Raw genomic sequence first — 10,234 nt, 5'->3', positions numbered from 1 at the left:
TGATTTGGCCCCATGATCTCAAGAAGCTAGCAATATTTTAATGAGACTAAATAAACATATGAAACAATTAGAGAGCAGCTTAAATCAGGACATGACCAGCTGTTGCTCTGGGGATAAGATGCCCCAAGCAGAGCAGGCAAATTCTCACAGCGATGGTCTCTGAGTCAAGTTTTCAAGGAGAGTGGTGTGCCAGCATAGCTGCCATTCTAAGAAAGAGTCAAGGCCATAGGTTGTGGGTTCCAACAATGGGGAAAAGGCTAAGTAAAATTATACACTGTCAATAAGAGAGAATGATGTGTATCTTTCACAATGATCAACATAATATCTAAGTCAAAAATAGAAGTGCTGGGAAAAACAGCAAGTGAAGGAAGTTGAACACAAAATTGTGGTAATGATGTGAATTACCCCTGCCACTATGAATGAAATACGTAAATAAATATTGGAAAATAATATGATGTGAGGAATGAAAATAATAGGTGTATTAGGGTTATGGATTTATGGATAAATTTCAAAAACATTCTCTTTAGTAGTCTTTCACTTTTAAGAATTGACATAGACCAAATATTTTGAATAGCTTCATACTGAATAATGGCTTGGATTGAATATTGCACCAGTGCATGGGTGAGGGCTCCATCCTTCTCTGGGGTAGGACTTCCTCTCTGATATTCAATGTGATCTCTGTCTTGAGTGACTTGATTTTTTTTTAAAGAGAAAAAAGTATAAATCCAGTAGCTTGTGGAGTCCTCTTCCATTTACATTCCTTCCATTACATTTACAATTCTTCCTAAATTCCCTACAACCTGATATTGAATCCAAAAGGAGGGAGAGGCCCTGAGAGCTCTGATTTTGAGCTTCATGGATTTGTCCTGCTACTTCTCTAGAAAATGTCTGGTTCCTCCATGAATCAGTCGGCCCCAATAGAGGCTCATATCTCTTCAAGAAAAAAACAATATACCAACCGTCAACTTGGCAAATGGATAATTTATGTTTTATTTTGGCAGACGGACCCTTTATTTTCCAAAGAATTCCTCATAAATATCCCTTAAAAATATATTGACCTTTCAGGAACACATTGCTTTCATGCAGTGACTTGCCCTATAGGTCAAGTCATGAATACTTAGGGCTGGTTCTGCTAGAGCTTGACCAACCCTAACCCTAACCCTGACCCTTTTTTTTTAGGGTTCTTGTTAAGGGGAAGAATCTGAGGAGATGCAACACAACCGGGACCCTCAGTAGTCTTCCAGCTTTCAATTCGATTTAAGTCAAATTGATTCGACTCTGTGCAAGCCCATCCAATGCAAACTAGTCCAGTCTAACCAGTCCAGAAAACATGTGGGTGTTTTGGGCCAGTGACTGAGGATCAGTCATTCCCCCCAAATCAGAAGTTAACACAGCAGGCTGGCCCAGGTTGCCCTCTAATCTTTCCTGCCACCACGGGGAAGCCTGGGGCCCTTTTCCACTCACTCCATGTGCCAACTTCTCAAGGCCTCCTTGCCTGAGTCTGCTAGAGGAAGGAGAAATGGGCAGAGAGCCTCAAGACTGGCTTCTAGTCTCAGCTCAACTTCAGCTGCTAAGTCATTGGAAGTTAACTAGTTATCTACTTAGTCAAATACAAAGTGCTGAATAAGTCAGTCAATCTCTCGAGGGCTTAGTCTCCATACTTATTACACTAAAGAGGGTAGACTGACTTTTCTGGCTGCTTCTCTTCAGTCCTAGTGGTCTGTGAATTCACCTCCAGCTCTTTTATCCAAACGTCTTGATTCATTCAAACCAAATCCCAATCACTGTGATACTTTTAGCTGGCTCTTCTCGGGGTGATAGCGCTCAATTTGGCACTATTCTAATTTTCCCATGTCTATACTCATTTTGTGGGGGGGCAAGGATTATGTTTGTTTGTTTGTTTGTTTGTTTGCAGTATGCGGGCCTCTCACTGTTGCGGCCTCTCCCGTTGCGGAGCACAGGCTCCGGACACGCAGGCTCAGCGGCCATGGCTCACGGGCCCAGCCGCTCCGCGGCATGTGGGATCTTCCCGGACCGGGGCACGAACCCGTGTCCCCTGCACCGGCAGGCGGACTCTCAACCACTGCGCCACCAGGGAAGCCCTATGTTTTATGTTTTACACAGACTTCTTGAGGGTAGAACTTGTGACTTCCATGTCCTTATATCTCCTCACAGTGACCTGAACTTTTAGGGCCATTGTAAAAATGACATTCTTCTCGGTGAGTCTATCCTTCCTTTTAGAGTCCCCTGTCTGTAAAACATTCTTCACTCAAGAGTAAAAAGTTATCAAAATTTAAATAAATCCTTGAATTTTTATAGCTCCAATATTTCCTTTTAGAGTAAATGTTGGAAGTAACTTTATACACACAAAATTTTTTTTAAGATTTATTCTTAAAACTAAATGAGGTGGTTTGATAAATCTGTCTGGTGTGGAACACAAACAGTCATTTCCAGTTGTGAAAGAGCAGTGATTCTAAGTTATTTGGTGCAAATAAGCAGTTCTTTGCTGTCAACTCAATGACTTCTCACCTCTGGTCAAACCATTCTGCCCAAAAGCGTACTTCCTTTCCACTGGAAGAGAAAGTGCCCATCGTGTGTGCATAGAGGTGGAGAGAATGGCACGGTGCTGGGTAGGGTGTGGTGTTGGTGGATTTGGATTAGATGATATGGGATTGTGAGAAATGACCCTTCATTTCTAGGTGGCTGGCTCCAGAAGGTGCAATCTCCTATCCTTACATGAAATCGGAGCTTACATTCATTGGAACTGAAGGCAGCATAGAGCAGATGTGCTATAGAAGGACAGCAAGGCAACAGGAAGACCAGTCCCTGAAGTTCACTTTTGGAAGGTGGATTCCAAGTCCAGCGGGACTCTTTAGGAGGACCTGGATGGTCAGATCCAATTATGTTGTTGCAGGCAGGTGGTTGTGTTGAGCAAAAGGAGGAACAGGCTTGAAATCAGAGGGCAGGTATCTGAGAGATGGCTTTTCCACTTGGGCAAGTCTCTCAGTCTTTCCGGTTCTGTTTCTTCATCTGTAAACTGGGGTAATAGCGTCACACTCTGTGAGTTGGTCTATCCAAATAACAAACAAACACAACCGCGCACACAGAAAAACAACCCCTATAATAGTTCTCCCGACATAGATCAACCGTAAACAATTCATTATTCATTCACTCATTTATTTATTCAACAAACGCTTTTGCAGCCAAGGCACTGTGCCTTGTGCCAAGCACTGCAACAAGTATACAACCGCATAAAAGTGAAGGTGCAAAAATTCTAGTTCAAGTCCTTAATAAATGGTGATGAATCATAAACCAAAGCATGGAAATAAAGAATGACTTGCAGTTGGTTCTCCAGCTACTGTTGTGATCCTCAAATATTGTTTTGGTGCAGAGTTTTTGAGCAAAACAGTGCCAGTTTCTTTATAATGGACAGAAGGCTCTCCTTTTTAGGAGCTTATATTTTGATGGGACATAAAGGCAGATATCCTTGGGTCTTACACAAATCAAATACATAAGTGATGGATCGTATGTACCGAGCACAGTGATGTGGGGAATCAAGAGAGTAGACTCTGGGTAAAATCAGCAGAGTTTCTCATTATTCACAGATGATCTTTTAGGGAAGGTGGGCTATCTGGGGGATATCTGGAGGTCAGCTGAAAATAGAACCAAGTTTTCGTTGATTTTCAGACATACCTGCAGACAAATAACGAATGACTTATGAGGTTAACAAGTTTGATACCGTTCCATTGAACAAACCATTTGTGCCTCCTCATTTTGGAGTGTGTCGTAAATCTGGCAACACGGGTGAGAAGTTTATTTGCAACTGTCATATCGGATAGGCCTAGAGGAAACACAGCTTGTTTGATTTTACTTATTAACTCTGACTGCAGTAACTGGAAGAAGTGCATTCCTTTTTCTTACCTAAAAATTAGGGGTTACTATATTTCTGAGCAAAATGCATATTAGAAAACCATGTTGAGGTTGAGAGTGGAGGGAGCCAGTGGCTGGGGTGAGAAATGCTCTGGACAGAAGCGTGTGTCTCTGGGTCTGCGTGTGTGTTGGTTGGGGGCGAGGAGGGTTGCACTGTATCATTTTTCACATCTGTCTGTTCAGCTTCTCCTGTTTCAAGAACTTTGGATTTTTACAGTCAATTTAGGAGACACTGTGTCTTCAAGCATTTATAATCCTCAAAGAGTAGGGAGGGGGAAGGGAGGAGAAGACAAGCTCAAATCAGGGCAGGAAAGCTCAGTCCCATCCAGCCCTTCGGTTTGGGGCTCTCTTCACAGTTGCTGCAATCCGAGGAAATCTTTCCATCTCAGGGTGGCTGATCTAGTCAGTAAAGTCATAGGAGACTCTTTGCTAGATCATCATTGCTAGATTATTTAATTGCTAGATTATCATCTAGCATTGGAACCCTGATACAGTGCATGGCAGACCAGCTGATCATCACCTCAGTGCACAGCCTCTCTCAGAAACCCGCAGCCTGGGCTGGGCCCTCAGGGGAAAGACCTGGTGACCACTGTCTTCAGAGCCTACCCAGTTTCTCTCTGTTTCTCTGTCTTTTTGTCTCTCTCATTGTTCCCATCTCTGTTATCTTTTGTCTTTCTTCCAGCTCTCTTTATTTTCCTTTTCCTTCGAATCCTGTACAAAATGTGCTTTAATTCAACACGCTTTGGAATAAAATCATAAACATTAGTTTGCTAAATAAAACACTGCACACACACACACACACACGAAATATTTTCTATTTGTTAAAACAAAAGAAGAGAATTTAAACAGCTCTCCGGAATGTAGAAGCCTGGGGCAGATTGTCTGTTTGGATTGGTGATCCTCAGTCCAGAATTTCCTCATGTCTGGATTGTGGGCCCAAAAAAGAAAATATATGTGGGAAACCCATATGTGGATCTTTGAGTCTGTGGAGAGAATAGAGAAGTGAATGGGAGTAGGAGGAGGTCCTCATTTTATTCAGGTCCAGGGAACAGATTTAAGCTTCTGTTTGGTGACCGAGGATCTTAAAGGGCTCAAGGTGAGTGTTTGTAGGTCATGCGGCAGCCCCACGAGGTCAGGGGCAGCTGTGTACTCCTCTCCACGGGGCATCTTCCCTCGCCTACCTCCCAGCCCCCAGGACACAGACCCTAGTGCTCATAAATGTCTATAGAACGAAAGAATCCAGGAATAGGTGTCGGGTCAGAAGTTGTAAGAGAATGGCTTGAATATATTCTGATTCCCCAAGCTCTTTATCTATTTATTTTCTTACTCCTCTCTATCTGTGATGTTAGTTTTTTCCTTGTTATGCGTCTCTTTCCAACAGGGAAGGGCAAAAAACCCAGTTTCGGTTATTAGAGGATTTCAGTGAATGAGCCATCACCTGTCTGCCCATGAACCAAGTGGGTGGGAAGCCAGGTCTTCCGTCCAAGAAGAGTTTGTGATGCCTTAGACTCCAGAGTATCCTTTCCACAAGCCTATAAACACACTCTTAGTTCACTGTGCTTCTGGTGAGGAAGACAGCTGCATGGTTGGAACGCTTGAAACCACGTGGTGATATCTGGAGAGCACATTTCTTTCTTTTTTTTTTCAGCATGAAATATTGTTCTTTTGGGAAATGCACCTTCCACCTTAATCCTGCAACCTTTTTATGTTCCGTTACGGTGTCAGGAACGATGCGCTGGGGGAGGAACTACCCTGAACTGAACTTGATCCTTAGGCCCGTGGGTGAGACATTGTAGCAACTAATAGTTCCTTCACTCCATGCCTCAGTTTCTCTATTTTTCAGATTGAGAGATTTTTCTTGCTATACATGTCAAATAGGTAAAGAGGAACAGGAGGACTGTGATGTTTTATTGCAAATTGGAAGAAATGAAGATTTCAAACCAAACTAAAAAAGGTTTCTTTGTGGAATCACTGCAGGGAGAATACCCACTGAACGCAGCCATGGAATCCGAGAACCTATTAATAATTAAGAATCAGAAAAGATCATGGATTGACCATATACTCTGTGACCTGCCCTGTCCTAAGTGGACTATATACAGTATTTCATTTAATGTTCATAGTAATACTGAGACAGAGGTTTTACTTCTGTTGCTTTAGTATAGACAAAGAACCTAAGACCAAGAGGAGGTAACTAAGTTTTGAAGTGATGAGTCCCCATGTCAGAGGTCCTTAACCTATGGCTTCCCAGTCACAGGGCTGGAGGCCTGGAGTGATTTGTGAGGATATCCTTGGTGTCAGGTAAATCCCAGGTTGACTGATGTTTGGGCAGGAGGATGAAGGTATGTATTTTCCCTGACCTCCAACGTGTATTATGGGCCCATCCTGTGTGGTTCCACAGGGTTCTTTAGACATCCCACCCTCCATCCCACTGCTCTGTGTGGGATTTCTGCTAACTTGTTTCTGCCCTAGTCTGGGAGCTCCTTGAGGTTGAGAGCTCTATGTTGTTCACTATGTTTCTGCAGAACATAGCGCTACACAGAGCCCGGTAGTGAAGATGCTAATCATAAGGTTTGTGGAATGAATGAAGGTGGGCCTCCATCCATGCAATCACACAAACGGGTAGTTCCTATAGTAGTTAGGATTGCTTGGGGTAGAAGGGCAAACAGCTAACCCTGTGCCTAGGGTAAGGGCCAACAGATGGCCGAATGGATGTGTGGACGGCTACACGCATGGATGGAAGGGGGAGATAGTACAATAGCAGAGAATGCTTCTGTCCTGGGCACTAGGAAATTTATGAAATATGTTCTGAAATGTTGCTGTGACTCCTCCCTATCCTTCCCAGCCTCCTATCCCTGAGATGCCCAAACTATTCAGCATGAATTTTTTCTTGCTGCTCTCAAACACTTCCAGGACCTCTGTGGGCCTCATGAGGAACCTGCTTGCCCACAAGTTCTTTCTCACATGCTGTGTATGTAGATTCTCTTACTGTATCAGACCACTTAGGGGATGCTGACCATTCTGGGCTGAGGTTTTCAAGTAGAAGAATTCTAGGACTGGAGATGGGGCAGTGGGGTTTGGTAGAATGGTATTAAACAAGGTTAGGGTCCATGTTACTTCCATTGCAGTGCTGGACACAGACTTAGCCAGGTGCTAGGGGGGCCCCAGGTGCAGGGGGCCGTGGAAAGTACTGTAAGAGCGTGGAGTGCACCACCCAGCCTGTTGAAGGAGGATGGGAGTGAAACCAGCAGCTGTGCTCAAGGTTCTGTTTTCAGTTCCCCAAAAGATCTTCTTGACCAAAGCGGTGTGACTGTTGCTATGACAGTTGCTATCTTGGTCCTTGGTGCTCTCCTTTGTAAGATGTCATTACTTTTTTGGTCTTCTCAGGCCAGTCACCATGAAACTCAGTAAGAACCAATCTGGGGTTGGGGTGGTCTGGGCATGGTTTTGGGGCCTCAGCACTGTGATGGTGAAAAACATTGGGGGTGCTAAGAGGGACATTTGGTTAATGAGTTATTTTTCCAAACTAGACCAACATACCTAGTTGTCTTAGGCTTGGCTGACCCTCCATTTTTGCTGAGGGTCTTGAATTCCTCCCCCTGAGAAGTCTGTAATGAGCTCATTGTTACATTTAGTAAAAACAAAACAGTTAGAACACTGGCTTCGAATCTCAATTCTGTCTCTAAGTGACCAGGCTATGCCATGCTTTTTAGTCTCCTCATCTGTTAATGAGAGATTTGATTTCTAAGCTCCTCTCACTCTAGGACTCAATGATTCTTTGCCCCTGAAAATGGCAGCTGTGAATAGTGGTTATTAAGGGATTGTGCTTTAGAGTTTGGGCTCTTGATCAGGTTGCCTGAGTTTGAAAACTGATTTTGGTATTTACTGATTGTGTGACTTGGACACAGTGCTTACTCTAAGTCTTAGTTTCCTTATAATACAAACTACCCATGGGTTGTTGGAGGATTCAGTGACATGATCTCTGTCAGTGTTGAGACATTACGATCCATTACTCTATCACAGAGTACAAACCTATTACAACTCAACATGTTTTGAGCCACCAGCAGTATTACAGAAGGTCTTCTCTGTGTATTCTTTGTTTCCTACCTTGACCATCAACATGTTACAGTGTCATGGGTTGGAGGCAGCTCCTCATTTGCTCTGTGAGCCCCTGATGAAATAAAAACTTGTATACTTTCTTGAAAAGAACTCATAGATAGAAGATCCTTATTCACCATCCAGCCCAACACTTTTGCTAGTATTATAGGAGTTGATTGAGGCCTAACTGGTAAGATTACAAACCAATGACATTGAAAACCTACAGAGAACCTGCCACGTGCAAAACTATGAAAAAGACATGGTGGTTTGGGCTTGGTAACCGTAGTTTAAGTCATGGTTCTACCTCGCATGAGCTCTGTAATACTAAGCACTTGACATAACGTTCTTAGTCTCAGTTTCCTCATCCATGAGGCAAGGACATCAGTGCCCATGGACACCCCCTTCTCTTCTGTTACTGGGTGAGCTGTCTGTGTTCCTAGCTAAGGGCAACACCTCCACCTGTGCTCCCCCTTTCCCACCTCACCTTCTCAAGGACATGCTCCAGTAGTTTTCCCTTCTCTCTCCTACAGCACCAGATCTTCTTTCTCTACTAGATGATTCTCATAAACATTTGTCAGGAAGAAAGAAATTTTCCTCTACCCTTCTAGGTTTTTCTGGCTGGTCTGAGATTTAAATTGACCTGAGACAGATTAACAGGAGAAAAACACAGTTTAATACCTGCATAAGTGGGAGAGACCCAGAAAAACTGAGCAACTCGCCAAAATGGCTGCAACCGTCACCTTAATTACCATCTTCAGCTAAAGATGAAAGAGGATGTTGGGGGTAGTGGCTTGGGACTTGAAAGGGGTGGAAGGCAATTCACATGGAGATGGAAAGGTAAATTGTGGGTAAATAAATGTTTTCTGGGCAGGCAGAGATAATGGGACATGGAGTGGACTCTGATCTCTGAGAGTTTCCCCACCACACGCAGCTCATGTTCTTTGTAGACATGTCTGGTGATAGCTCTACTCTGGGAACAGGCCCTCAATCTAAATTTTTTTAGGCAGTTAGGGGGAAGGTCAACATTTCTTCCTGAGTCTTTTGAGCCTTAATTGTTTTCAGCTCAAAATAATCCAAATGCCAGAGAGACATTTTGGGGTGACAAGTTTTGCTCCCAACACATTCAAAAATGCTGTCATTTCTCTTCTCTTTCCAGATACTGCCTCACTCCTCTCCTTCCCTTTTCCAACTCTTTCCTTGAAAGAATTGTTCATGCCCACTGTCTCCACTTTCTTTCCTCTGATTTTCTTTTGAATCCATTCAGATCAGACTTTTGCCTGCCATTCTATAGAAACTGCTCTTATCTGTTCACCAGTGACCCCCTACGTCACTCAATCCAATGGTCCATTTTCATTCCAATTGACAACTGATCAATTTTCCCTCTTTAGAACATCTCTTCTCTTGGATTCCAGGACAACACTACTCTCCTGATTTTCCTTCTTCTCTGACCAATCCTTTTCAGTCTTCTTTTCTGGTTCCTTCTCATCTCAGTAATCACTTAATGTTGGAGTGCCTCCCAGTTCAGTGCTTGGATTTCTCTATCCATGCTCACTAGCTAGGTACCCTCTCACAGTCTGTTGCAATCTGACGGCTTTTAACACCATCTGCATGGTGATGACGCTACATTTATGTCTCTCGTACTGACCTCTCTCTTCTGAATTCCAGGTTCTTATATCCAGCTGTCTACCTGCCATGTTTGCTTGGTTGTCTAATAGGCATCTCAGATTTAACATGTCCAAAATAGAGCTCTTAAATCATCAATAATCAAGGCAATGTCTATTGGTATCAGGATAGACAAATAGGCCATGGAATGGGAAAGAAAGCATAGAAATAGACCCTACTTTACGGGGTCAATTTATTTCAACAAATATGCCAAAGTAATCCAACAAAGGGAAGGAAAGTCTTTAAAAATAAATGGTGCTGGAACAACTGAATATTACATGAAAAAAAATGTATGTTGACTCCTATACCTCATACTATATGCAAAATTAATTCCAGATGGGTCAAAATTGAGCTCCTGTCTTTTCTTCCAGACCTGCACATTCTGTAAGCTTTCTTATTTCATTAGAGCAGCTCTATCCTTCTAATTCCTTAGGCAAAGAACCCTGGGTGCACCCTTGTTTCCTCTGTCCTTCCCCACATCCACACTGTCAGCATGTCCTATTAGCCCTACTTTCAAAGCAGCACCATCTCTTGCTTGGGTTCTTCT

Source organism: Stenella coeruleoalba (genome assembly GCF_951394435.1).
Source record: "Stenella coeruleoalba genome assembly, chromosome: 13".
Classification (NCBI taxonomy): domain Eukaryota; kingdom Metazoa; phylum Chordata; class Mammalia; order Artiodactyla; family Delphinidae; genus Stenella; species Stenella coeruleoalba.
The sequence above is the reverse complement of the archived record's forward strand: the minus strand, read 5'-3'. Positions refer to the sequence as shown.